Here is a 24,384-nt window from a genome sequence, read left to right as displayed (position 1 = left end):
AGCGCACAAATTAACTTTCACAATGCCATAAATAAGAGCGGCGATAGCTGAAGCATTTGCATACTTCCGAGACGCTATACACTGCCACAGTGCGGATATAAAGAACGTTCTCGTTAAGGACTATAATTTACGGTCGAATTTGCTTCTTAAACTGGAAAAATGGAGGCTTTAAATTTTTGTAACTCACACGTCGTTTCCAGCTAAAGTTAGAGCCGTAATTATTCCTGCGTGAAATATTATCTGCATAGTTTGATTAAACTTTCTATATCAAGTGTAAAATAGCATTTTGATGGTAGAAAACCTTATTAAGATGTGAACTATCACAAGAAGTTAATTGGGGACACAAGAGCCTTGTATTATTGTGTTTATTGCTACTTACTAAGTTATTTAATAGTAGAAAAGATGTGAGTAAACTTTCAATTGCACGTGAAATAGTGGACGGTTATTTTCAGGGGGTGATTTCAACCTCTTTCTAGATAAATTACAAAAAGTAATTGAAAAACTGAATGCCCGTATGGGACAATTGTTGAAAGATAATACGCTAAATTGGATATGCTGTCAATGCTGGAATCACTACTTGAAAAATTATGATTGGTCTTTAGTCTGTTTAGAAATAAGAGTAGATTTAATCTGGAAAGGTTTCATACAACACCAGAACAGCAGATGTAAATTATCCTCAACACAGATTAACTTTGTTAGAAAAAAGTCCTGTATACATGTGCTTAAAATGTATTTATGTAATTGGAAATAAAGATTATTATTACTAACATGGTCGTAGGTAAACGAGTTCAGATTTAATCAATTTATTACATTCACATGCGGGGGTAATAGTATGTGACGTAACTAGTGCTGTAAGAAGTATTTTACGCACGAAACGGAAGAAGCTACGTAAAAAGCACGTAGCGGCTAGTGTGTAATGAGTGCCTAAACTGTGTTAGAGGACGTGTGATTTACTATACTTTACCTATGACCAAGTGTAAAGTCCTGTTTTCGCAACTCACATATTTCTGCTAATCATAGATATTAATGTTACTTAAGATAAATGTAAAGCTTTTTTATAGAAACATGTTATCTAAGTGTTAGTAAAAATGGCATATCTGTTTTCTTTCTTCCTGAAGTGTTAGATTACTGTTATTATATACCTCAATCAAGTAGTACTTTTCTTGTGCGAAAAGAGGGTCATTATATAATTGAAAACTATGCGTAATTGGCTATTTACACTGACGGTCGTAGGTAAAAGTGTTTTACGCTAGACGTGCAAACAACATTTTCTTTACTCCTAACACATCCGGAAAATGTCTTTCCCTCACTCCGATAACGACAGTCGCTAAAAAGTATCACTTTCCGAACTTGTTAGGAAAATAACAATTTTCTTACTAACTGAAAATGTACGTTATGAGTTCTAACTTGTATATTGTAATTTATGGTTAAATTTAGTTCTAATAAAAATCAAATTCTAATTTACACACCGAACTGCTAAATTTTCATTTTGTTCTAAGAATTCATCATAGAAGCAGTTTTTACAAAAATTGTAATGATTCCTAAGTTTATAGAAAAAAGTAGTTCACTAGTTTAAATAAATAAAATAAGTTTTTCGTTTTTTGAAAGTTTCCTTGAATATTCTGGCACCTGCACATAATTGGATTATTATACTTTGCCAAAGAATTTTCTGTTACAAATATTGCTTTAATGTAAGGTTTCAACGTAAAACAGCTAAACAAGGATTTCTTTATTTAGTTCGACAAAATGAAGTGACATATTTCAGCATTTCGTAAAGAAAAAATGTGAAAAAGAGTCAGAATTAAGAATAAATTTTAATTTTACAGTTTTATTAACAGGAATGATCAAAATAGGACTTTAAGAAAAGATCAAAGATCAAATACAGATGAGTCTTCTGATTACGAAACTTAGGCAGTTTCTTTCAATTTTCGAATTTGTCAGCTAAATTCTGAACAATTCTGTCTCTTGCAAAATTTCCGTAACTCTAACCGGTTCCGAAATATTCGACTTTGATTACTTTTTTTGAAAATTGCTTCAAAACCTGTATCTGCGCCATTTTTGGGATACCAGTGACTGGAAAAAGCTGTAAATAGTCTCTTAGTGCTACACGTAACACGACAGAACGGTGTTGAAAAAACAAAATGAAAAACATTTAAATTTTAAATTAGGGCACTGCTAGTTGTTACCGCCTTTACCCGGTTCAATGTGGGTGTAAACCTGGCCCATTGGGTGCAAAAAGCCATTCTGAATATTTTTGGTTTTTTGCAAAATTTCCGTAACTCTAACCGTTTCTGAGATTTTTAACTTTGTTTTGAAGATTGCATCAAAATTTTGAAATTATCATGTTTTTGCCATTTTTGGGGTTCCAGCGACTGTAAAAAGCTTAAAATGTCTACCTCTTTGACCTAGTGCTAACCGCAATACGACTGATCTGTTATAAAGTGTAGTTTGACAGGGAAATGACAACTGTCAAAACATTATTTATGGAGGTATAATACTACAAAACACACTTGAAAAGTAGCTGAATCTGTTCATTAGTACCGTTTTACCCCTCTATGAGTAAAATTTCGAAAAGTTCTAAGCTGAAACTGATTGTTTGCCATTTAGCTAAATTTGTCATAGAACTGTCAACTGTTAAAACCTACTCCATAAAGCTATACAATTATAAAACAGCTGAATCTGTTTAAAAGCATTTAATGGTACTTTACACCTCCATGACTAAAGTTTTGACAAAGCTAAAACATGTAGTTAAGTGTCAACTGTCAAAATCCACTTTAAAGAGCCACAAAACTATAAAACATACTTGAAGCACAGCTGAATCAGTCTAAAAGCATTTAAACGTATTTTACACCTTCGTGAGTAGGTTTTGTGGTGGTTTAATGTCAAAACTGTCTATCTGTCCTGTAGTGTAGTTTATTGTGGACGTGACAACTGTCAAAACGTTGGTTATAGAGGTATAAAACTACAAAACTCCCTTGAAAAACCACTGAATCAGCTTAAAGGAAACTATTTGCGTTTTACCTCTCCATGAGTAAAGTTTCGACTAAAACTGATTGTTGACTGACAATGTAGTTAAGTTTGTCATAGGAGTATTAACTGTCAAAATCCACTACATTTTACCAACCCTCTAACTGTTTTGGTTTCTGAGATATGGATTTTTTAATGTTGTCTTTTTTGCTTTTTTTTTTCATGTCTTTCCTGAAACTATTCCTAACAATTCATAGCAAAGACTAACCTTCTAACAGTTTTGGTTCTTGAGATATAAATGATTTTCTGTTAAGTAGTCTAAATTGCACTTGCTTCCATTCAAGCCAATTTTTCCTGACACAGTTTACCAAGTAAATCAACGCAAAAACCACCTCCACTACCATTTTTAGTTCCTGAGATCTGGATTTTTTATGTTAACTGGTCTTTTTTTGCCTAAATTGCACTTTCTTGTCGCTTTGATCTCACATTCAGACAAACTGCTAGCGATTTTTCTTCTTGCGGGTGAAATCCATCATAAATAGATACGTTATTTGCTTTTAATAGTGTGAATTCCAGATACAACAGGAAAAATCTTTTTTCTAGGAAATTTGACTCTCATCGTTATTCCTCCTGGTTGTCTTCCGATTCCGATATCTGTCAACTATATTGATGTCCCAGTTTAACGATCGAATTACCATTTCCGCATAAGCCGTGAAATATGATCTGCATAGTTTGATTAAACTTTCTCCATCAAAACGTAACCGCATCGAGGGTGATCGTGCGGAAAAAGAGAAAAAGTCCCCATTTTATTTTTAAGTAGTTTCCGGCTAAACCAGATTTGAGACGCGCCAGAATGAAAGGGTTCGTCCTCATAAAGCGGGCAACGATGCTCCTCCGCTTCTCTCAATGGCGCACTTGAAAGTGCAACTTCTCTACGAAAAGTAAACTCCTTCGGGGCGCGATGCATAGACTTCTTTCGAACTTTTATTCCTCCACTTAAGTACTTAAGGAATTGCTCCTGTTTTATTAGATCGCGGCCTCCGGGGGTGTACTTTCCCAGTTTATTATTGTAAACGAAATGCAAACATCATTAAAATAGTGCGCGGGACACGAAGCCAAATCGCTCCCCTATTCCTCATTCATCCCTAGTTTTAGCATATATGGGAGCGTGTTGCCTTTAATGGGGTTTATTTGATTGTGTTCCTATTTCGTGCTCGACCTAGTAATTTATCCTTCATCCTTATGCAGCCGGAACAATTGGGTTTGTTAGATCAGACGTTGATAATGTGTATACGTCAGTCAGGTTTACGTATTCATGTGTTTAAAAATAAACACAATCAACCGCTGTCACCACACAAAGTTATGTCTTTGAATTGGTATACATTACCGGGTACAATAAATAAAATATAAACGTCCAATGGTCACAGTCAGTGAATATAATATACAGGGTGGTCCAGTTTTAAATGTCAATAATTTACCATAAGTTAACATAGATTATGTCATTTTTCTGAAACATGCTCCCTAAGGAAACTACAGTCCTTTACTCATTATGTGATGTTAATGACGTTTGTCGAAACTACCCAGTGGTGTAGATACAGAAAGATGGTTTTCATTTTTCTGCCTTATTTTCTACGTCACTGAATATTTTTCAAAAATGTCATTTTTTTTACTTTACTTGTTCAATTTGACAAAATAAGTATCTCTTATAAAATTCTGATTTGAAACTTTTACGTTTACGAGATAATTGAGTTATTATGTTCAAAGAATCAAAACCAACCCAACTTAAAAATAGTATTGGAAACTGTAAAAATTGACTTAAGAAACTTAAAAAATATCTTTGTCGCCAGTTTTCATAGTTTCCAGACAAATTGAAAAACTTTAGTAATAAAAATTGACTTGTAGCCATGAAAAACTACTTTTTCTATAATTTTTTACTACAAATTTACACATTCCAACCATGAAAATTGACTTGGACACCAAAAAGTTACTCTGAACCAATGAAAAGTGACATCAAAAGCTTAAAATTTGCATTTGAAGTAAGTTTTCATAATTTGAAAACACATTTCAATCATTTAGTTTTGAAAATAAGTCTTAAATAGAGGATATTGACATTACATTCATGAAAATTTACTTGAAGACTACTACTTTTCAAGTTTTTTTACTTTGCTTTTCATTTTCTGAGAACTCTGGATTATTTTTAGGGTTTTAAAACTGCTTTCAGCTTGAAAAATGGAGTTTTAGGGTTATCTTCACCAAGTTTTTGTCATGGCAGAATTAAAGAACAATTTTTACATTTTCCATAGGCTTAAACATGCCATTTCACGCTTTGTCAGCATTAAAATGACTTCTAGACGCATCACTGTGCTTTAAGACTGAATAATCGAGTTTAAACTATTTTTTATAGTAAAAGTTAAGTTTCAGACTCTTCATTGGTGAAAGTAAATAATTTTGGCATTAAATGCTACGATATTAGTCTTGAACACTTCTTCTTCTTTTTGAAGTAAGTTTTCATAATTTGAAAACACATTTCAATATTTTAGTTTTGAAAATAGTCTTAAATGCAGGATATTGATTTGAAGACTAACTTTTCAAGTTGTTTTACTTTGCTTTTTATTTTCTTAGAACTCTGGATTATTTTAAGGGTTTTAAAACTGCTTTCAGCTTGGAAAATGGAGTTTTAGGGTTACCTTCACCAAGTTTTTGACATAGCAGAATTAAAAAACAATTTTTACATTTTCCATAGGCTTATACATGCCATTTCACGCTTTGTCAGTATTAAATTGACTTCCAGACGCTTCACTGTGCTTTAAGACTGAAAAATCAAGTTTTATACTATTTTTTATAGTGAAAGTTTAGTTTCAACTCTTCATTGATAAAAGTAAACAATTTTGGCATTAAATGCCACGGTATTAGTCTTGAACACTTCTTCTTCTTCTTCTTGAAGTAAGTTTTCACAATTTAAAAACACATTTCAACATATTAGTTTTGAAAATAGTCTTAGATAGAGGATATTGACATTAGATTTATGAAAATTGACTTGAAGACTAACTTTTCAAGTTTTTTTTACTTTGCTTTTCATTTTCTTAGAACTCCGGACTATTTTTAGGGCTTTAAAACTGCTGTCAGCTTAGAAAGTCGAGTTTTAGGGTAACCATCACCAAGTTTTTGTCATGGCAGAATTAAAAAATAATTTTTACATTTTCCATAGGCTTACCCAAGTCATTTCACTATTTGTCAGTATTAAATTGACTTCCAGAGGCTTCACTGTGCTTTAAAACTGAAAAATCGAGTTTTAAACAATTTTTTTTCTTTTAATTTAATTTTGGATTTAATGCCACGATATTAATCTTGAACACTAATTTTTACAATTAAATTAGTCCGAAAATTTGTTACCAGCGTTTAATTGAATTCTAAACTTGTTTTAATCCAGAAAATTGAGTTCTACACCAATATAAGTCCAGAAAATAGACTTTTGGACTCTCTTTAGTCTTAGTAAAGCTATTTCTAGACTTAAAAGTCAACATTTAGGCTATTTTTAGTAGTAAAAAATGAGTTTTGTCCCCAAAAATTTTGTCTTGATTTCCGGACTGTTTTTAGTGGTTGAAATCCAGTTTCAGACACTCGATAATGGATTGCAGTTCAAAAAAACGAATTTTAAAACTATTCCTAATAGTAAATAACAAGTTTTTAGACTATTCACTACACTACACACACTCTCACAAGTCTTGAATGATCAGTTTTACGCTATCTATGTGTTTAAAAAAGGAAACACATTAAAACAGACTGAATGTTTAGTAATATGTTCAGTTCATTTTGGATCTTTGACAGGAAAATATTTTAATATCTCCTCTTTTGCTTATATCCTCGTTAAAAGTGTCTCTATAAGGTTAAAAACTGACAAGGCTTTTTACCAGCATTTTTAAACTATAAATTACACAAACAATCTTTTTATTTTTAACCACAAATCCTGGCAACTAGCTTTCCTATAATAAATCTGTTGGGATTTTAATTATTGCAATGTTACCATGTATTCCCACATTTTCTGACAAATTCTTTATTAATTGCTTTGGATTTGCTCAAAAATGTAATTGAAATACCCTGGTCTTTACGTAAAGACACAAGACCATTTTTGGATTATGTTTTGTAATTTCTAGATAGACGAAAAAGTTTACAGTTGTTTTTGTAGTTGATTTACAGTCTAATTAATTGCCTTTATTTTAACAGTGGAATTAATTGTAGAGAATAACCAGTCAGGAGTGCCAAGTTGAGGAATTGTCATCACAGTTCAAAGTCAAAAATATTACCGATTATCTGGTGTAGTCCAATAACACAGCACTTGGCTAAAGTGAAATAAATTTAAATCCTACTAGCCATTTTGGAATTATTCAATAATGTGCCGTTTGATGTGTTCAGAGAGTATTTGATATTAAAAGGACGTATGATTAGTGGCAATACTAGTCATGGAATTCAATAATTTCCTTTTGAAGCGCTAGTAATTCAACATCAAAAAAACGAAATTTCGATTACGGCATATTTCAAAATCAACGAGTCAAAAAGCTGGATCAAAATCGAACGATCCACTTGTTAGATGTCCGTCAATGTGTTTTATTTTTATTTTGGTATTAATTAATCAACTAATGGAAATATGTGCTGGACATATTGATGATACATGATATGATGCGTACAAAAATACATAGTTTCTGGGCGAAGATTAAAGTCACGAGTGTCACGACCATTTTCACTATTTGATTTTGAAAAAGTGTTGAAGTTGCACTACTAAAGTCTAATTTGTTTGAAACTGTCATGTACAATAAGCCGAGGAAGCATTTAACCAACGCCTGCATCGCCAGGGCAATATAACCTGTATATTGTTACAAAACTCTCAACCCTAATCGCGTTGAATTAATTGTAGCTTCTCAACACAATTTACTGTCATAGCTTCTTAATGATAAATTCAAGAAGATAAATTAGTGTTATTGCAGCTCTTGCAGCCCTCGTCGTGCTTATTAATAAACCATATTTAAAAGTAACTCTAAATTATTAATATCGCGAGTGTTAAACCCCTTCAGAGAGCTGCCCTCATCGTCTAAACAACTGTAAGTATTATTATTTTATTGTTATTATTTAGTATTGGATTGTCAAATGAATATCACAGTTGAATAACATAGTTTGAAACTGGAATTACTGTATTGCGTTACATCAAAATCTAATTTTAACTCTGGCCTTTTGCCGGACAAAGATAAATTAAAGATATGGATTTCGAGTTGTTTTCTTCAAAAACTGTAATTTGTCTAATGGTTTCCTAAAGACCCGACACCCCTTTTTATAATAAAAAGCGGCCCGTCTCCAGGCTTAATTTAGCTTAAAAGAATTAACGTTATTCGCTCAATACAATTAAACAATTAATTACCGAAAAATGTCCATGGCCCATAATGAAATTTGTTCTGGGATAAAATGATTATTAACGGAATAATTGTCTGTCACGTATTAGATAACTCGTTGAATTAAATATTATTTTTGGTAAAAATGTGTTGTTTTTTCACTCAGGCTACTTTGCTTCAACCTGCATTAATCTTCCCTGGTTCGCTTCCTACCACAGATCTCAAATAATTGATGTTGCTTTTAGGGTAGGGTAGAATAGACTTTTTAGAATCTTTTGGAATAAAGTGAATTAGGAAAAAGCTTGTAAGTGGAGTTTTGTAGGTGGTTGAAGAAGAAGACTCAAGAATCTACTAACCACACTTTCAATAGTTAAGTTTAAAACGAAGCGTGAGAAAGCTGCTGAAAATGTCAAATATTCAAAAAGAAGAATGGGGTATTTAAAAGAAAATAGAAGAAAAAACATGACGACAGGTGAAATTCAAATTTACTTCCATCATTGAAGAACAAATGTACAAGTACAAAAGAAAGTACTGTACAACTCCACTGAAAAAAAATGGACTACTACTTCTTTTTGACAAATGTACAAGTTTCTTGAATAACCAAACCTTCACCAATAACAAGAAGATCTCCGATCTCCTCTTAGGGTTTCTAGGGAACTGGAGGACAGAGTAGAATATGCGGCACACTTAGTTGCAGAGATGCTTGAGCAGGATGCAAAGTGGAAAAACTGAAGTAGTAGCAACAACTGGAAAAAGAAATATCTAGAGCGTAGCTGAAACAGTACAAAGAAAAGTGGTTGAAAGTGGTCAATCCAGGGACGTGAAATACCTAGAAGCATATTTAATGAAACGCCTAGCAATGACTTGATGATTGATGGTTGATAAAAAGGTCAAATCACTAATATGACATTTAAAAGATCGTTTATAGAACATGTAAAAAGTGGGAAAGAATGGAAAAACGAGGGAGAGGTAGGTTAAAGTAATGGAAAAGGTGGTTTAACCAGCAATAGTGTATTAAAGCGATAAGATGCATCAATTGTACATCTTGTCGCCTCTTCTGAAAGATTTAAAAAGAAGTAAGGGGGAGAAATTGAGCAAATCAAGATCAAAGAAATTGCGGGTAGATGCAAATGCGGGAGATTACAGATAGTGAAGAGAGATGGACCATGTATTGTGATCCTAAAAGGAATAGTCTAAAAATCAAAGTACTCGCGATTTGGAAAGTAATAAGATGAATAAATACAACAGGACCTCCAATAGTGGGATGATCTGCATCAAGTTAAATTTTTTCTGAGCAAGTACATATTAAGTTCTTTAGAACATTCTGTTTTCTTCCAGAAAATTAGTCACACCGTACGTAGTATAATGTCTTATTCCACACGACCTTTGAAACCTGGACAGTGATGAGTGTAATGAACAGAGTTCGCGTGGATTATAGATATGCTAACTTACTCAAACACATATACAAAAATGCCACTTTACAAGTGAAAATTAATGAATACTGGGCCTCTCACCTAAGTTATTTACCTTAGCGTTGGAGGATGTGTTTAAATGTTTATCTTAGGAGGGGAGAGGTATCCATAAAGACGGGAAACGCCCCAACCATCTGCGATTTGCTGATGATATCGTTCTCCTCAAGATGCTTTCTAAGCTGTAGTCCTCCGAATGAACCTTCAAAAGACTAAAATTATAAACCCTAAAAATATGAAGGTCTCCACCAAGAACCAGGATCTGGAAGTTGTCAAAGAATACATATATCTCAAACATCAGAGATCACCCAAAGAATCAATCTCACCTGGATACCATTTAAAAAGCTTTGCTATATCTTTCGCATGAATCTAAATAAGAAGGTGACACTTACATTAGTGAGTGCCAATCGTCTCCAGGTCTATCAAAGAGCAATAGAGAAAGCGATGCTTGGAGTAAGTCTGAGAGACACGATCAGAAACGAGGAGACAAAAAGAAGAACAAAGGTCTGTGACATTGTTGGGCGAATAGCGAGATTGAATTGGCGTTGGGCAGGTCACGTTGTAATGGTAAATGTAAAATGGACCAAAATCCTTAAGAGACTCAAAAAAAAGTGTGTGATGAAATGGGGAAAAACTGGAATCAAACCCCTCAAGAAAAATCGGCATGGAAATTACTGGAAGATGCTTTTGTCCAGGGGTGGATATCTAGAGGCTGAAGAAGAAGAACATAATAATTATTTGACTATTGTTTTATTGTTTAATTTATGCTTATTTCAATGAGTCAAACATAAATATTAGTTACTTTATTGACAAATTAAAAATAACCTCTTATAAATCATGTTTTAGGTCTTTTCTCTTTTGACCTAGCAAAAGCCGCACGTAAACTGAAAAACTCTTTGTTTTTATAGTTGGCCGAGGTCCTTCGGGACAATATGGGGATATAACTGAACAACACCGCCGGGAACGTTCCCAGGTCGAACAATACAAAAAGAGCCGTTTAACTCACTTGTTGAAATTTCTCAACTTTTACAGCGTATTTCCCATTCCGGCTCGTTTAAATGCCGCATGTTACCAAAACAGCAGTCCAAAAACTTGGTAATAATTCATCAGGAGGTACCGTGGTCCGCGCGTTAATTCGAAACTAAAGGCGTATTGTTCGCCCAGGAATTTTAAACCGAAACAGTCGTGTTGAAAGTTTTATAATTGTAAGTCCGTATTAAAAGTCGAAATGACCGTGCGGTTTTGCAAACTTTTAAATTAGTTGGAAACTTTCTTGGCGTTGCCCAATAACCTCCACGCTCGACCTACATCCCGGACAGGGTTAAATATTAATAAAGCCACGAATCGACAAACCCAAATGGACATCACCGACGCGGATTTTACTGCACCAAAACACAAAAACATGAAACCGTCCTCATTTGCAATAAAATTCCCGGACTGTCCGGTCCCTTCGAGGTTCCGAGTCTATAGAAATGCGAGACAAGGGATTTGAGTGCGGCGAAATTCAATAATTCCAGCTTTTCATTTAGAACTATGAAACGGGAGTTCAAAGTCTCGAAAGCATTTTGGTCCGGGTTTATTGGAGACCGTAAATTATTGTTCGCCATTTTGAACTCTCCCGATCCGACACGGAAGCTTTTAGAAATGAACGCCCGAAATGTCACACTGTGTTACTCCCTGGAGGAAACAATGCAAAGTTCGTTTCGATCTGAAACAGTTCTATAGGAAATGCAATTCTGAAATATTACACTAATCCTTTACATGTATAGACAATGGAATAATCGGGAGTCGAGTTCAACCATAAGATTAAGCATGCGCTTAACAATACCACTAGAATTATTATAGTTTTACAACAGTGTGGTTAATAAATAACATGAAATCAACAGCACTTTTTTATTAACTTAAAGTTAGTAAACTGAAAGTAAACTCATTAGCACTAAAAATAAATGTAATACTAATTAAATATTGAGAAAACGACAGTTCAGGTTAAGAATATACAGGGTGCCCCAAAATTGAGATATGACATTTTCAAATGGAAACCCCCCTTTTTTGTTGCAATTATAATTTCATAGTAGCATATCCTATGTCGATATTAAGCTGTTTTCGAGAAATAACGGTTGAAAAATAAAACATTTTTTATTAAAAATAGTGTTTATTAATAAAAAAAAACGATAATTATATTAGTTAATTAAATGTTCAAACTGAATCCCTTCTTGTGCCTGGCAGTATTTATGGTTTCTTCACTAATGTTAGCATACTCTGTTCTAATTCTAGTTTTTAAGTCATCAATTGATTCAGGTTTAGTGTTATAAACAACATTTTTGAAATGACCCCACAAAAAAATAAATCTAAAGGATTGAGATCAGGAGATCTTGGAGGCTATTCCAATCCATCCGTTGGAAAATGCTACTTCGTTAAGATACTGCCTAACTTGCATAATGTGAAGATGCACCATATTGCTTTAACCATACACTTTCTTCTAGCGCTGGGAAATAAATTTCTTAAAGTGGAAATTAGGTATTACTCTAAAAATGCAAGATATCTTGGACCTTTCAATTCTCTGCAAAAAAGTAGGACCTAATGATCTGATTTCTCACAATTCCTGCCCAAACATTAATTTTTTATTAATTTTTTCAAAGTCCAAAGGATTGAGATCGGGAGATCTTGGAGGCCATTCCAATCCATCCGTTGGAAAATGTTAACACTAATGATCTGATTTCTCACAATTCCTGCCCATATATTAATTTTTACAGGATATTGGGAGTGTTGATCTCTCATCCATCTGGGATTCTCTTTTGCCGAATACCGACAGTTTTGTTTATTAACCTGAAAGTTGTTTCATCTGTGAATATAATATTTTTATGACACATCTCCATTAAGGTTTTACAAAATTGCATTCGTGGGTCTAGATCGCCTGCATTTAATTCGTGCACCAGGTGCATTTTATAAGTGTGCCACTTTTCTATCTGTAAAACCTTATGTACAGACGAAGGAGGGATATTATAATCGCGGGCAACTTGACGAATGCTAGCTAATATATGGATTTTCTTCTACAAACAGACCAATTAGAAACTTCAAAATTAATGAGAATAGCATTACACAAAATTGAAGAAACTGGTTGAAAACTCATCTCTGAATCTACTGAGGAGTTGCAACATTGGATACTTTCAGTCAAACTTAGGTTAAGTGTATTTCAGACTGGTACTCGTTCTGTCACATTTTGCTCAAGCAAGTTTCAAATACTGCCAGCTGTTTTTATAGTAGACGTAGGACAGAATTAGGTTAGAATGGTTGTTTGTTTGCTGATTTTCTGAGCCTTTTGATTAAAAAAATGGTTATTACTTGTAATTTACGTGAGACCCACATTTGTATAGCCACAAAGCCCTTCTTTTGTGTTGTCGTTGTTTTAGTCGCAAAATGCAGTTTAAAAATGGGTTGTCCTACGTAAACAGGTTAACGGTTTTCTTGAAATGCTTAATACTGTCACTGTCAAATCACTTTGTTGTTGTTGTGTTTTTTCGTATAAATCCTACAGTTCGTACACATAAATATAACTGATAAAATTCAGAAGAACTTTATAGTTTCATGGTCATGGTATTTATAGTTTCAAGTTGAGTTTGGTTTTGAATGTGACAGAATCAGTGAAAAAAATCACAGTCGGAACTACACTTAACAGTGCAATAACACCTAACTGAAAAAATCAAAGGATTAAAAGGTTTTAGAGCCAATGTGGCATTGAGCACGGGCAATAAGCCAGGCTGTCATTGTCTAAAATGACTAGTGTATTTGGCAATAGTCTCATCGACGCTGGCACTAAGCCATACGAAATCGCACAAAGAGGCAATCGCCCAGTAACCCTATTAGCAAAACAACAACTGAACTTCCAATTCCCAATATTCAAAATCCATTACGGGAGCAAAGTTTAGTACGGAAACGTCCGGCGTCCCGTTATACCGTATTCTAGCGACTCGGGACTTGCTGGGAATGAAATAGTTTTCGGCTTTAATATCCTGTAGGGAAAATTGATGGGGCCCGTTTCGTTTCCTCTTAAACGTTAACGAATTAGGGGGATTTTAGTTCACCGGGACCGAGTGCGACGCACTGATTCCTCGCAGTGCACCCTGAGCAATTATTCTAATGGAAAAATTGTATTCAAAGGTCGTAAATTTATTAGGAAAAGCGCCTCGGGGTTTAAGGTCCGACCCTATTCATAATAAATGTCTCTACGGATACTGCACAGATCACAGAGAGATATTCCAACATCCTTGCGAGTTATTTCATTTCTTGGTAAAAAGATACATGGCAAGCGGTTGAACTTCTTCAGTTTGAATTAACATAAAAAGCGGAAAGCAAACAAGACCATTAAAGTTTGCGATCTAAAGATTTTTACATGTAATGCCTTTATTACACGCTTCGGCAAACGCGCTCCGAGCGCGGGCGGATTTCGTTACACGGGAAAACAGAACACCTTAATTGGTAATTATAGGGTTGGTCGTGTTTGAACTCTATCTCTCTCTATTTAACACGGAAAATCCGACACTCTATGATAAACGTCGTGTTCTCGATAATAAACAAATTTAACTCAAGCCGATTGAGTATCAGTTTGAATCATTTTGGAGGGAGAATGATCAAATCCCGTTACCGTTGGTAGTGGTGTTTCGCAAGGAAGCTCTCTACTATATAATTTATATACAGCTGATCTTGCAGCTGGCCATGGTATAAGTAAAGGACTCGGCTCTATCCATCTATATGCAGATGACACCCAGCTTGTGGCTGGCTTCCACTCTAAATTGATCGGTTGGGCATTTTAAAAATTTGGTTGAAAAGTTGAAGAATGTAGCAGCATTGTAGAAAAACGACCCTTCTAGGGACAGAATAGAGATGAGCTTTTCGAGTTTGCCGATCATGTATATCACTGCCCGTGATAAGCTTAGCTAAGAGATACGAAGGTTTCTCAAATTTATCGATCCTATGTACCAGAACACTTAAGTTCAACAAACCGATCATTCAGCCTAGGCAGGAGAGATGTGTACAATTTCCAAATACTGTAGGCAAAGATACTACTAATAACAGTGAAATGCCGAAAGCTGTCCTATCTGGGTCACATACTCACGGGTAATCAATACCGCGTATCCGTCAATTTATAATGAAGGGCAAAATAGAAGGCCGTAGAGGAGTCGGTAGAAGACAAGCCTCGTGGTTAAGGAATCTTAGAGAATGGACCGGAATTCGAAGCGCAGAACAACTCTTTAGACTCGCTGAAGGCAGAGCACAACTCGCCATTGTGATTGCCAACATCAGGAGGACCTTATACGGCACCAGAAGAAGAAGAAGAAGTAGGAAAAGGGCAAGCACGAATTAACTAGTTTGTGCAAGCTTAGTTTATCTTTATGTAGAAGCGCATGCCAGTAAAGAACGTCGCAGTATCACACAAGGGACAATATCAGAATTTGGAATAGTTTCAGTTTACTATATTGGCCGACGATATCCTGCCATTATTCAATCTAATATCCATTTCAGCATCTAAATCCCTGGCACCGGTATGGAACTAAAATAGTTGAGTCTTAGCAGGATTGAGTATTATTCCGTGAGCCTCGAAAATTCTACAGATGACATAAATATCAATTATTAATCATATGTTGTGCTTGAAGATGGTTCGCATAAAAAAAAGCTGTAGATCATCAGCATATTCATGGGAAATCATATGTACCAGGCTTGCAGCGAATTCAGCAGTGTACATAGAAAACAATATAGGCCCAATAATGCTGCCTTGTGGAACATCCCTCTGAATTCCAAGAGAACCAGACATTTCCCTCCCCAAGCAAACCCTCTGCACTCTACCACTCAAGTAACTATCGAGAAGCTTTACCGCATCATCAGCGACTCCGTAATAGAGTAGTTTAGGCAAAATGCAAATGGGACGGAACATCAAAACTTCTGAAGGATTTACAGTCTTAGGAACAGGCAGCACAAGTATGCAATAAGGAGAAATTAATAATGTAAGTGACGTGCCTCAGTAAATGAGGAACGATAAGTAGTATCATTCGCAAGTCAAGCCCATCTAAACCCCTCGCATTAGATTTAACATTCTCAATCACTTTCATGACAGTACTCTCATTAACTTCCACAAAACGAAACGAAACAGGCTCACCAGGACACCGAAAGGTATTATATTTATTTAGGTAATCTTAAGCATGGCAATCAAAGTCAAGCTTACGTACACTATCAATAAAATTCCTCCAAAGGGCATGCAAAGGGCATACATCAATCTTATTGTTTTAACGGCCTATAATTTGACTGGGAGTATTTTCTAATTTGCCTTTCACACAGTGTACCTATCATGACAACATAAACAACTTTCCAAAGAGTTTTGTAATTAGCCATGAAGTACTATTCCATTTTCTCTTAATACTAATTTATCATACAGTTGCAGGTATAACAAAATATACTCCCTTTAATCTTAGCACTTTCCTCCCCCTTCGTGAACTGTTTTTAGGTCTGGCTCCATGAGATTCGTAATATGCCAGATTGCAAAACTCCTGCCAAGAATGCAGTAAATGATGCTAAATATCTAACTCACAAAGAAAATTCTAAACTTGGCAAAAATATGCAAAATTACTGAGAAAATGCAAGAAAAATGTATATTAAAAATACCACAAATTCCTGAGCAACTTCTGCATAATTACATTCTATTTTTACCAGGTTTTTCGTAAAGAGGACGCTGTCGCAAAGGCAGCGTCATTAGTTCCCGTTTAAGCGGACTTTTTTTCTAAACAAGCAGAGACATTGATTTTCTGGTTTCTGGGTAAATGTGGAGTTTTCTGCTTTTTCAATAACAGTATCGAAGTTTAATGCTTTAAACAAAAATTACCAAGAAAATATGCCTTGTCATTTAGTTTTATTGATATTACGTTTCCAAGATTTGTAGGAAGTAAAAATATAAAGAAAATGAATATTTTTTAAAGTATGCACAAGTAGGTCAGGAATATAACTATGCTACTTCTAATTAGGTTGCTGTAGCGATTTTTAGTACTTGCATTTAGTAGAAACTGCTGGATGATTAATACAAGGAAACGAGTTTCAACAAGACAACCAATTGCGACAATTTCCAAATCCACTATATTTGCAGGATCTTCTTATTTTAACTATGTTATTAGAGCATGGAAAAGTTGACCAATTTTGTAACTTCAGCCAAGACTAGTATTAATATTATTATTAGTGTAAGTTTTTCAAACTGATAATCACAAAACCAACCAGAAACAACCCTAACAAGTTGGTAAACAATCAATTCAACTTGCCGAATGCCTGAAGAAATAAGTTGCAGTGACATTGGCTAAGTCAAAACAAAGAAAACATCAACATATAACTGAAAATGCTGTTGCCAGGATATCTTTGTGGTCTTGAATCCATACCATCTATCAGAAACAAGAAGTGATATCACAAGGAGGTTATTGTTGTTTCATACATAACTAGAATTTTGACAAGTTTAGAGGAATTGGACAAAAAGTGGGAAAAGATTTTTGAGGCTTTACACCTCAAACTGCACCAAACACAGGTGACAAAGGCATTGTTTCCTTTTAAGAAAACTTTGCCACAACCATGATTCAAAAGGCTGTAGACAGACATCTTTTTGTCAATATGAGACTTTATTAGAAACTCCATTAACATTTTTGCATGCACTAAAGAGAAATTCTTGTTTTACTTTGGCCTTCTTATCTTTGCGGATGCAGATTTATAGTAGTTAAAAACGAGAAGTGTGTGAAAAGTAGTCAAACAACTAGAGTCCCTAATAATAGTCCAAAAACCTTGCAATTTACATAAACCTTTACTATCATCTTCGGGTCTGTAGAATCTCAGTCAAGTCAATAAAAGTCATAGTGAGCTCTCGAAAGATACTCCTAACAAGAATTGTTCAGAAGATATCGAAGGCAGACCTGCTGTGAAGTTTACTTAAAACCTGAAAAGTTCTAGTAATTTCAAGAAGGTATAAATCCTGTACGTCATTATCGTCGATATCACTCCACCAGCCATTGCCAGTTAGTAAAACATCGCTGTCACAGTTAACACCATCAACAACTTAAGATTCGCTGACGATACGGCGATCTTAGTAGATAATATTGAAGATCTACAAGCCATCGTAAATGCCATAAACGCAAATGGCAAGAAAGTTGGCGTTAATATCAACATAAACAAAACCAAACTGATGATAGTGAGCAGACAACCCCACGACAACAACAATTAAGAGGGTAAATAAGTTCAAATACCTGGACACAACACTGAACGGGAAATGACGAAGTAATAAAAATAGGCATAGTCTCTGCTCGAAACACGTTTATCAAGTTCAATACCTACCTTTTGCGGCAAGAGGTACCACTGGAGCTCTGCTTTCATGCCGTCAACTGTTACATATGGCCTATACTGTTAAACGGAATGGAAACCTGGATACTAAAGGTCACACAAACGCCTTCGAAATGTGGATTCTGAGAAGACTACTTAAGATTCCTTAAATAGAACTTGTCACCAACGAGCAAGTCTTACAGAAAGCAAATACTGACCAACAACTGCTAGACATCGTAAAACAAAGAAAAACAACCTACCTAGAACATATTCCGCAAGGTTCTAGGTACAATCTACTACAAAGTATACTAATGGAACAAATTGGCGGAAATAGAGGCCCAGGATGGAAACAACAGTCTTGGCTACGCAATATCCGGGACTGGTGTAACATCTGTGATACCGCCACGATATCCAGAAGAGCCGAGGAATGAACACTTTGTATTGTCCAATGAACACAACGTCAACGCGCTAAGAAGCGTACGCCACCAGAAGAAGCAGAAGAAGAATTGAGTTTTACAATTCAGTTTAGACTTTTCTTGCAAAGCACTTTTTTGGATATTAATCGTTATTCCCCTTGGATCTTCATATGTCATTAACTAGAAGAATGTTCCATACAAGCGCACATCTCTGTAAACTGAACTTTCTTTCTTCTGTATCTGACGTTGGCAACCACTTGGAAAAACGCATATCTGTCCCCGGCCAGTCTGAAGAGGTCCAGCTGTCCTGCAGGCCGGACTCCAGTCCAGTCGCGGATGTTACGCAGCCACAGTTCTGCTCACTCTTTGTCGACCATCTATTTTGTCTTTCAATATAGTTCTAATAGACTGTTGTTCAGAAATACAGATTTGCATTGAGAAAACCCGTGCATCCTTCATGAGAATCAAGAAGCTTCTCTGCAGTCGCGATCTGAGCCTACACCTAAGAACTCGGATGCTCAAATGCTATGTTTTCCTGGTCCTTCTGTATGGTGTGGAGGCTTGGACTCTGAACGTATATTGCCATTGAAAATTGGAAACCTTTGGGATATGGACATGGTTTGTTTGGTTTGTTTGGCAAACCGGGGGGGCAGCGCTCCGGAAACGTATAGGCCTCCTGTATGGGCCCGTCACGTCCCGGATGTTGGTAGCTACAGCAGTCCAGTCGACTTTATGAAGCCAACCAGTCTGCTATGTCTTAGCTCCTTGACTGTCCCTTAAGTTATCTCTGCTTAGTTCCAGCAGGTATTTCGTATTTTTGGCTGAGGGGCCACTGATGAGTTCTTTGGCCTGCCTCATATCTATGGCGGAATCCCAGCGTTCTTGAAACAGCTGCTGGGCTAAAGATTTTAGCGACTGGATCACCTTGCTATTGGCGATCCCCACAGTCGGCCGTGGACTAACAGGCACTTTCTGAGTGCCCAGTTTTGCCAGTCGATCCGCCTCTTCATTTCCCGGAACCCACACAAGACGTATGTCGTTCTTTTGGGCCAGCTTTTCCAGGGTTGTTTTGCACTCCAGAACCAATTTGGAGTGCACTACACAGCACTGTTTGCCATGATGGCAGCTCGGCTGTCAGAACAAATGTCAATTGTGTCCTCACCTGAAATACAGTAGCGTGTGTACCCATTGCAAAGTGTTTCGTTGTTTGGTCTGTCTCAGCGTAGACACCTGCTCCCGTCAGCTAACCTCTGCTGGATCCATCCGTGAACCAGTTGCACCCCAAGGGCAGCTCCATTCTCCCACTCCTCTCGCTCGGTAATTACAACCTTGAGGAAGTTTGAGGGCTGTAGCCTTCTAGGCATATGGTCAGTACTCATAAGAAGTATTAGGCACCGTTCAGTGGCCCAGTCCCATATACAAGAGTGTCCATACGTGCAAACTTGTAATTGATCCATAGTGCGCAACCTATATGCTGCCCTTATGGAGATGTTGAGAATACCATGGACAGAATAAGTTACAAACGTAGAGGTCCTCAGAAGAATGAAGAAGAGCGTGGAGATCCTACTTAAGTTAAAAAGAGAAAGATCTCGAACACGTTATGAGAGGTTAAAGATATGAGATTCTGCAACTCATAATCCAGGGAAAGATTGTGGGAAAAAGGTCTGTTGGAAGGAGAAGAATATCCTGGCTTAGAAACTTACGGGAATGGTCCAGCGTCACGTCTTCCAACCTATTCCAGTTTCCAAAGTAGGAATGGCAATGATGATAGCCAACCTCTCACATGAAGATGGTACATGAAGAAGAAGATAGTTCTGAAAAGAGAGTATTTTTCGTGTCCTAGTTACGCCACCTTTCTACGTTTTACTATTGTGATGAGCTCACGATCTGTTCTTACAGTCCAGGAAATTTTTAGAATCCGTCGCAGTATCCACATCTCAATTTCTTCAAAGCGATTCAATGTATTCGTCTTAAGTCCAGGATTCAACTCCAAGGGAATAGGTCAAACGTAGCTATTAATCATTCGTTGTTTGAGAGTCATATTTAAGCTATTATTACAAACTGGTCGTAATTTTCTTTATCTAACATTAAACTTCTGAACTGCCATCACCAGTTTGGCCTAAGAATGACTAATTAAAATTTACAGATACCTTTAGGTTGGTGCTCACCGACCGCAACAACCATTAATTTCCAAAAACATCAAGCCATAAAATCTAAATATACTCGAATCGATACGGTCCTAAAACTTAAAATCCCAACTAAGCACGTTTCAGGGTTCGAATCTTAGATTTTAACCCTCACGTCATGTAAACGCGCCTCGGATAAAACGCCCTCCCTTCATTTATCTCCCGCTTTTGATCCGTTTTTCTGCGTTTTTTTATCGGCTTCATCGCTCACTATTTCATCGGAAGCACGATAAAACTCTTTTTTCGCCCTCATTTTCTGTTTGAAGCGTCTCCTTAAATACTTTTCGATTGGATCCGTCAGGCCATCTCAAAAATATGCAGTAGTAATTACTTTTTTGTCTCTTCCAGCATTAAATAGTTTGGTTTCAAGGTAGTCCTATTATTAGGTGTGGATAATGCATGATATAGATTAACCGCAATGCTATTCGGCACACATTCACGCCAAACACACACAAAGGGGGCGCTATTGTTTCGGCAACCGAGTAATAAAATTTTTACTTTAATTAGGCCAGAATGCGCCGGTAAATTTCGCTTCAGCGCCGTCCTCCGTAATGAGGTTTTGCTATAATTTCATCGGGGAAACACTGCGCCTTGATTGCTAATTATAAACATGATGGGAACGCTCTAGTCCTCCTTTAGAAACTTAATGCATTGTCACCGACCCACCAAGAGAGACGTATGCGTGTGTTTAATTGGAATGCTGCTGTTGATTTTGTGGAGCAGAGACCTAAATATGGTTACAAAGTTGAAACCGAGCTGCGTTTAATTACTTGCACGAGTTCTACAGTTGAGATGCAGTTCAAACATTTAAGGTTTTGTCTGTAAGAATCTTTTGACTAAAACATTTTTGATGGTATTAAAGTGATATGCCAGAGTAAAGGTTAGTAAACCTAAAAGTGGGACCAGCCACACCAATTCACATCGTAAAACTTCCTCACTCAACAGATTTTGAGTAGAAAGGTTGGCGTATTGCATACTAGATCCTCACTCCTCTCACTCGATGAGAATCTGCTAGACGTAAAAGTTGATTAGAACATCAGATTATATTTCAAAAATAGGTTAAGAAAAGAGTAAAATCAAATTAACACTCAAAATTTTGTCCTCGTTGAACACTTTTCATGGATTCCCTGTATAGTAGCGGCACTGACGGACTGTGAAACTTTCAGGGATTAGTTTAGCAGTTTTTTACAAAAATTTTTGCGCTCTTACAAATTTTTTCTAACTTTTACCGTCTCTGAGTTATTGAGCAAAAACTAGTTTGATGCAAGAAATTTTCAAATCAGTTGAAATTGTGGTTTGAAATTCGAGCACCCTGTAACTAGGTTATTTTTGGGAGTTCAGGGTGGTTCAACCACTTAAAAGTACCGTTTTGAGTTCCTCTTTCCAGTGGTGTTGAGCAAACAATGTTATCTAGGAAATTGCGTACAGGGTGAGCAGAAACAATCAATCACCATATTTTTCATGCACACCCTGTATACTGTACTGTAAATTTACGGTGTTGGGTTAAGGAGTTGATTAAGAACATTTTTGGATTCTTGGAATTTCTTTTTAACTTTCACCGTTTTCGAGACATTTAGGAAAAACTGGTTTGATGCAACAAATTTACAAATCAGAGAAATTGTTATCTAAAATTAAACGGATTAAAAGACAGTCAGGGACAAAATTGCCTGTAAAACCCACTTGGAGTGACCGAATCAAGCTATTAAGCACATTTTTGGAATCCTCATTAAATTTCCTATCTGATGACATAAGAAAACACTACAAAATCAAGTAAAGTCAGGGAAAAAGTGGTGTCAAAATATGAACTGTCAGAAAGACGGTTTGAAAGGACAGTTAGGGACAAAATCTTCTGTAAATCCCACTTGGCGTGAGTAAATGACTGTTTTAAGCACATTTTTGGAATCCTCATTAAATTTCCTATCTAATAAACTAGAATAACAGTACAGAATTTGGTTTAGTCTGAAAAAAAAGCGGTGTCAAAATTTGAACTTCCATAAACTCAGTTTGAAAGTACAGTCTGGCACAAAATCGCCTGCATAACCCAGTTGGAGTGAGAAAATGGCAGTTTTAAGCACATTTTTGGAATCCTCGTTAAATTTCCCATTTGAGGACATAAAAAATACTATGAAATACAGTCATGAAGAAAAACAGTGTTAAAATTTGAACTGTCAGAAACACAATTTGAAACGACAGTCAGGGACAAAATCGCCTGTAAAACCCACTTGGCAGTAAAAAAATGACTGTTTTAAGCACATTTTTGGGATCCTCATTAAATTTCCTATCCAATAATCTGAAAAACCATTACAAAATTTGGTACAGTCAGGGAGAAAAGCAGTGTTAAAATTTGAACTGTCAGAAACACAATTTGAAAAGACAGTCAGGGGCAAAATCGCCTGTAAAACTCACTTGGGAGTGAGAAAATGACTGTTTTAAGCACATTTTTGGAACCCTCGTTAAATTTCCTATTTGATGACATAAAAAACACTTTGAAATCGAGTACAGTCAGAAAGAAAAACAGTGTTAAAATTTGAACTGTCAGAAACACAATTTGAAACGACAGTCAGGGACAAAATCGCCTGTAAAACCCACTTGGCAGTGAAAAAATGACTGTTTTAAGCAGATTTGTGGAATTCACATTAAATTTCCTATTGATTAAACTAGAAAAACAGTACAAAATTTGGTGTAGTCCGGAAGAAAAGCGGTGTCAAAATTTGAACTTCCAGAAGTCAGTTTGAAAGTACAATATGGCACAAAATCGCCTACAAAACCCACTTGGAGTGAGAAAATGGCAGTTTTAAGCACATTTTTGTAATCCTCTGTTAAATTTCCCATTTGAGGACATAAAAAATACTATGAAATCAAGTACAGTCATGAAGAAAAACAGTGTTAAAATTTGAACTGTCCAACACAATTTGAAAAGACAGTCAGGGGCAAAATCGCCTGTAAAACCCACTTGGAGTGAGAAAATGACTGTTTTAAGCACATTTTTGGAATTCACATTAAATTTTCTATCGATTAGAAACTAGAAAAACAGTACAAAATTTGGTATAGTCAGGAAGAAAAGCGGTGTCAAAATTTGAATTTTGAGAAACACAGTTTGAAAGTACAATCTGGCACAAAATCGCTTACAAAACCCACTTGGAGTGAGAAAATGGCAGTTTTAAGCAAATTTTTGGAAACTCGTTAAATTTCCCATTTGAGGACATAAAAAATACTATGAAATCGAGTACAGTCAGGAAGAAAAACAGTGTTAAAATTTGAACTGTCAGAAACACAATTTGAAACGACAGTCAGGGACAAAATTGCCTGTAAAACCCACTTAGAGTGAGAAAATGAAATTTCCTATCCAATAATTTGAACTGTTAGAAACACAGTATTTGTGATTTACTGGTAATCCCTATAAAAACATATGAAAATGGATAAGGAACTAGTTAACCGATAAAAGTGTGATGTTTTTAAAGAGATGTATGATGATGATGGTGTTGTTCCTAAGTGAAACAAAGCTAATGAACAGAATTTAGCCGTAAACTGTGTAGTAAATTTGTTGTAAAGTGCCATAAAAGTTGGTTAATTAAAAGCAAAATTGTACTTTAGCGCGTGGTCTCGACTAAAAGTTTCTCTTTCATTT

General features: G+C 35.9%; 1 protein-coding gene and 1 long non-coding RNA gene across 2 annotated transcripts in view; both read right to left on the bottom strand.

The window, feature by feature from the left end:
* The window catches only part of Cow (Proteoglycan Cow), a 63,367-nt gene that overhangs the window by 19,141 nt on the left and 19,842 nt on the right, over nucleotides 1–24,384 (bottom strand). The gene's annotated exons all lie outside the window — the stretch shown is intronic.
* LOC145731430 (uncharacterized) lies at nucleotides 12,429–13,010 on the bottom strand. The gene is made up of 2 exons (XR_014178802.1): nucleotides 12,917–13,010; nucleotides 12,429–12,867 (listed from the first exon to the last, which is right to left on the bottom strand). It is a non-coding gene; the product is annotated as an uncharacterized LOC145731430 (long non-coding RNA).

This window comes from Ips typographus, linkage group LG1 (assembly GCF_016097725.1).
Source record: "Ips typographus isolate SLU linkage group LG1, UJ_Ityp_2.0, whole genome shotgun sequence".
Lineage (NCBI taxonomy): Eukaryota > Metazoa > Arthropoda > Insecta > Coleoptera > Curculionidae > Ips > Ips typographus.
Note: the sequence above shows the minus strand (reverse complement) of the source record. Positions and strands in the feature narration are given on the sequence as shown.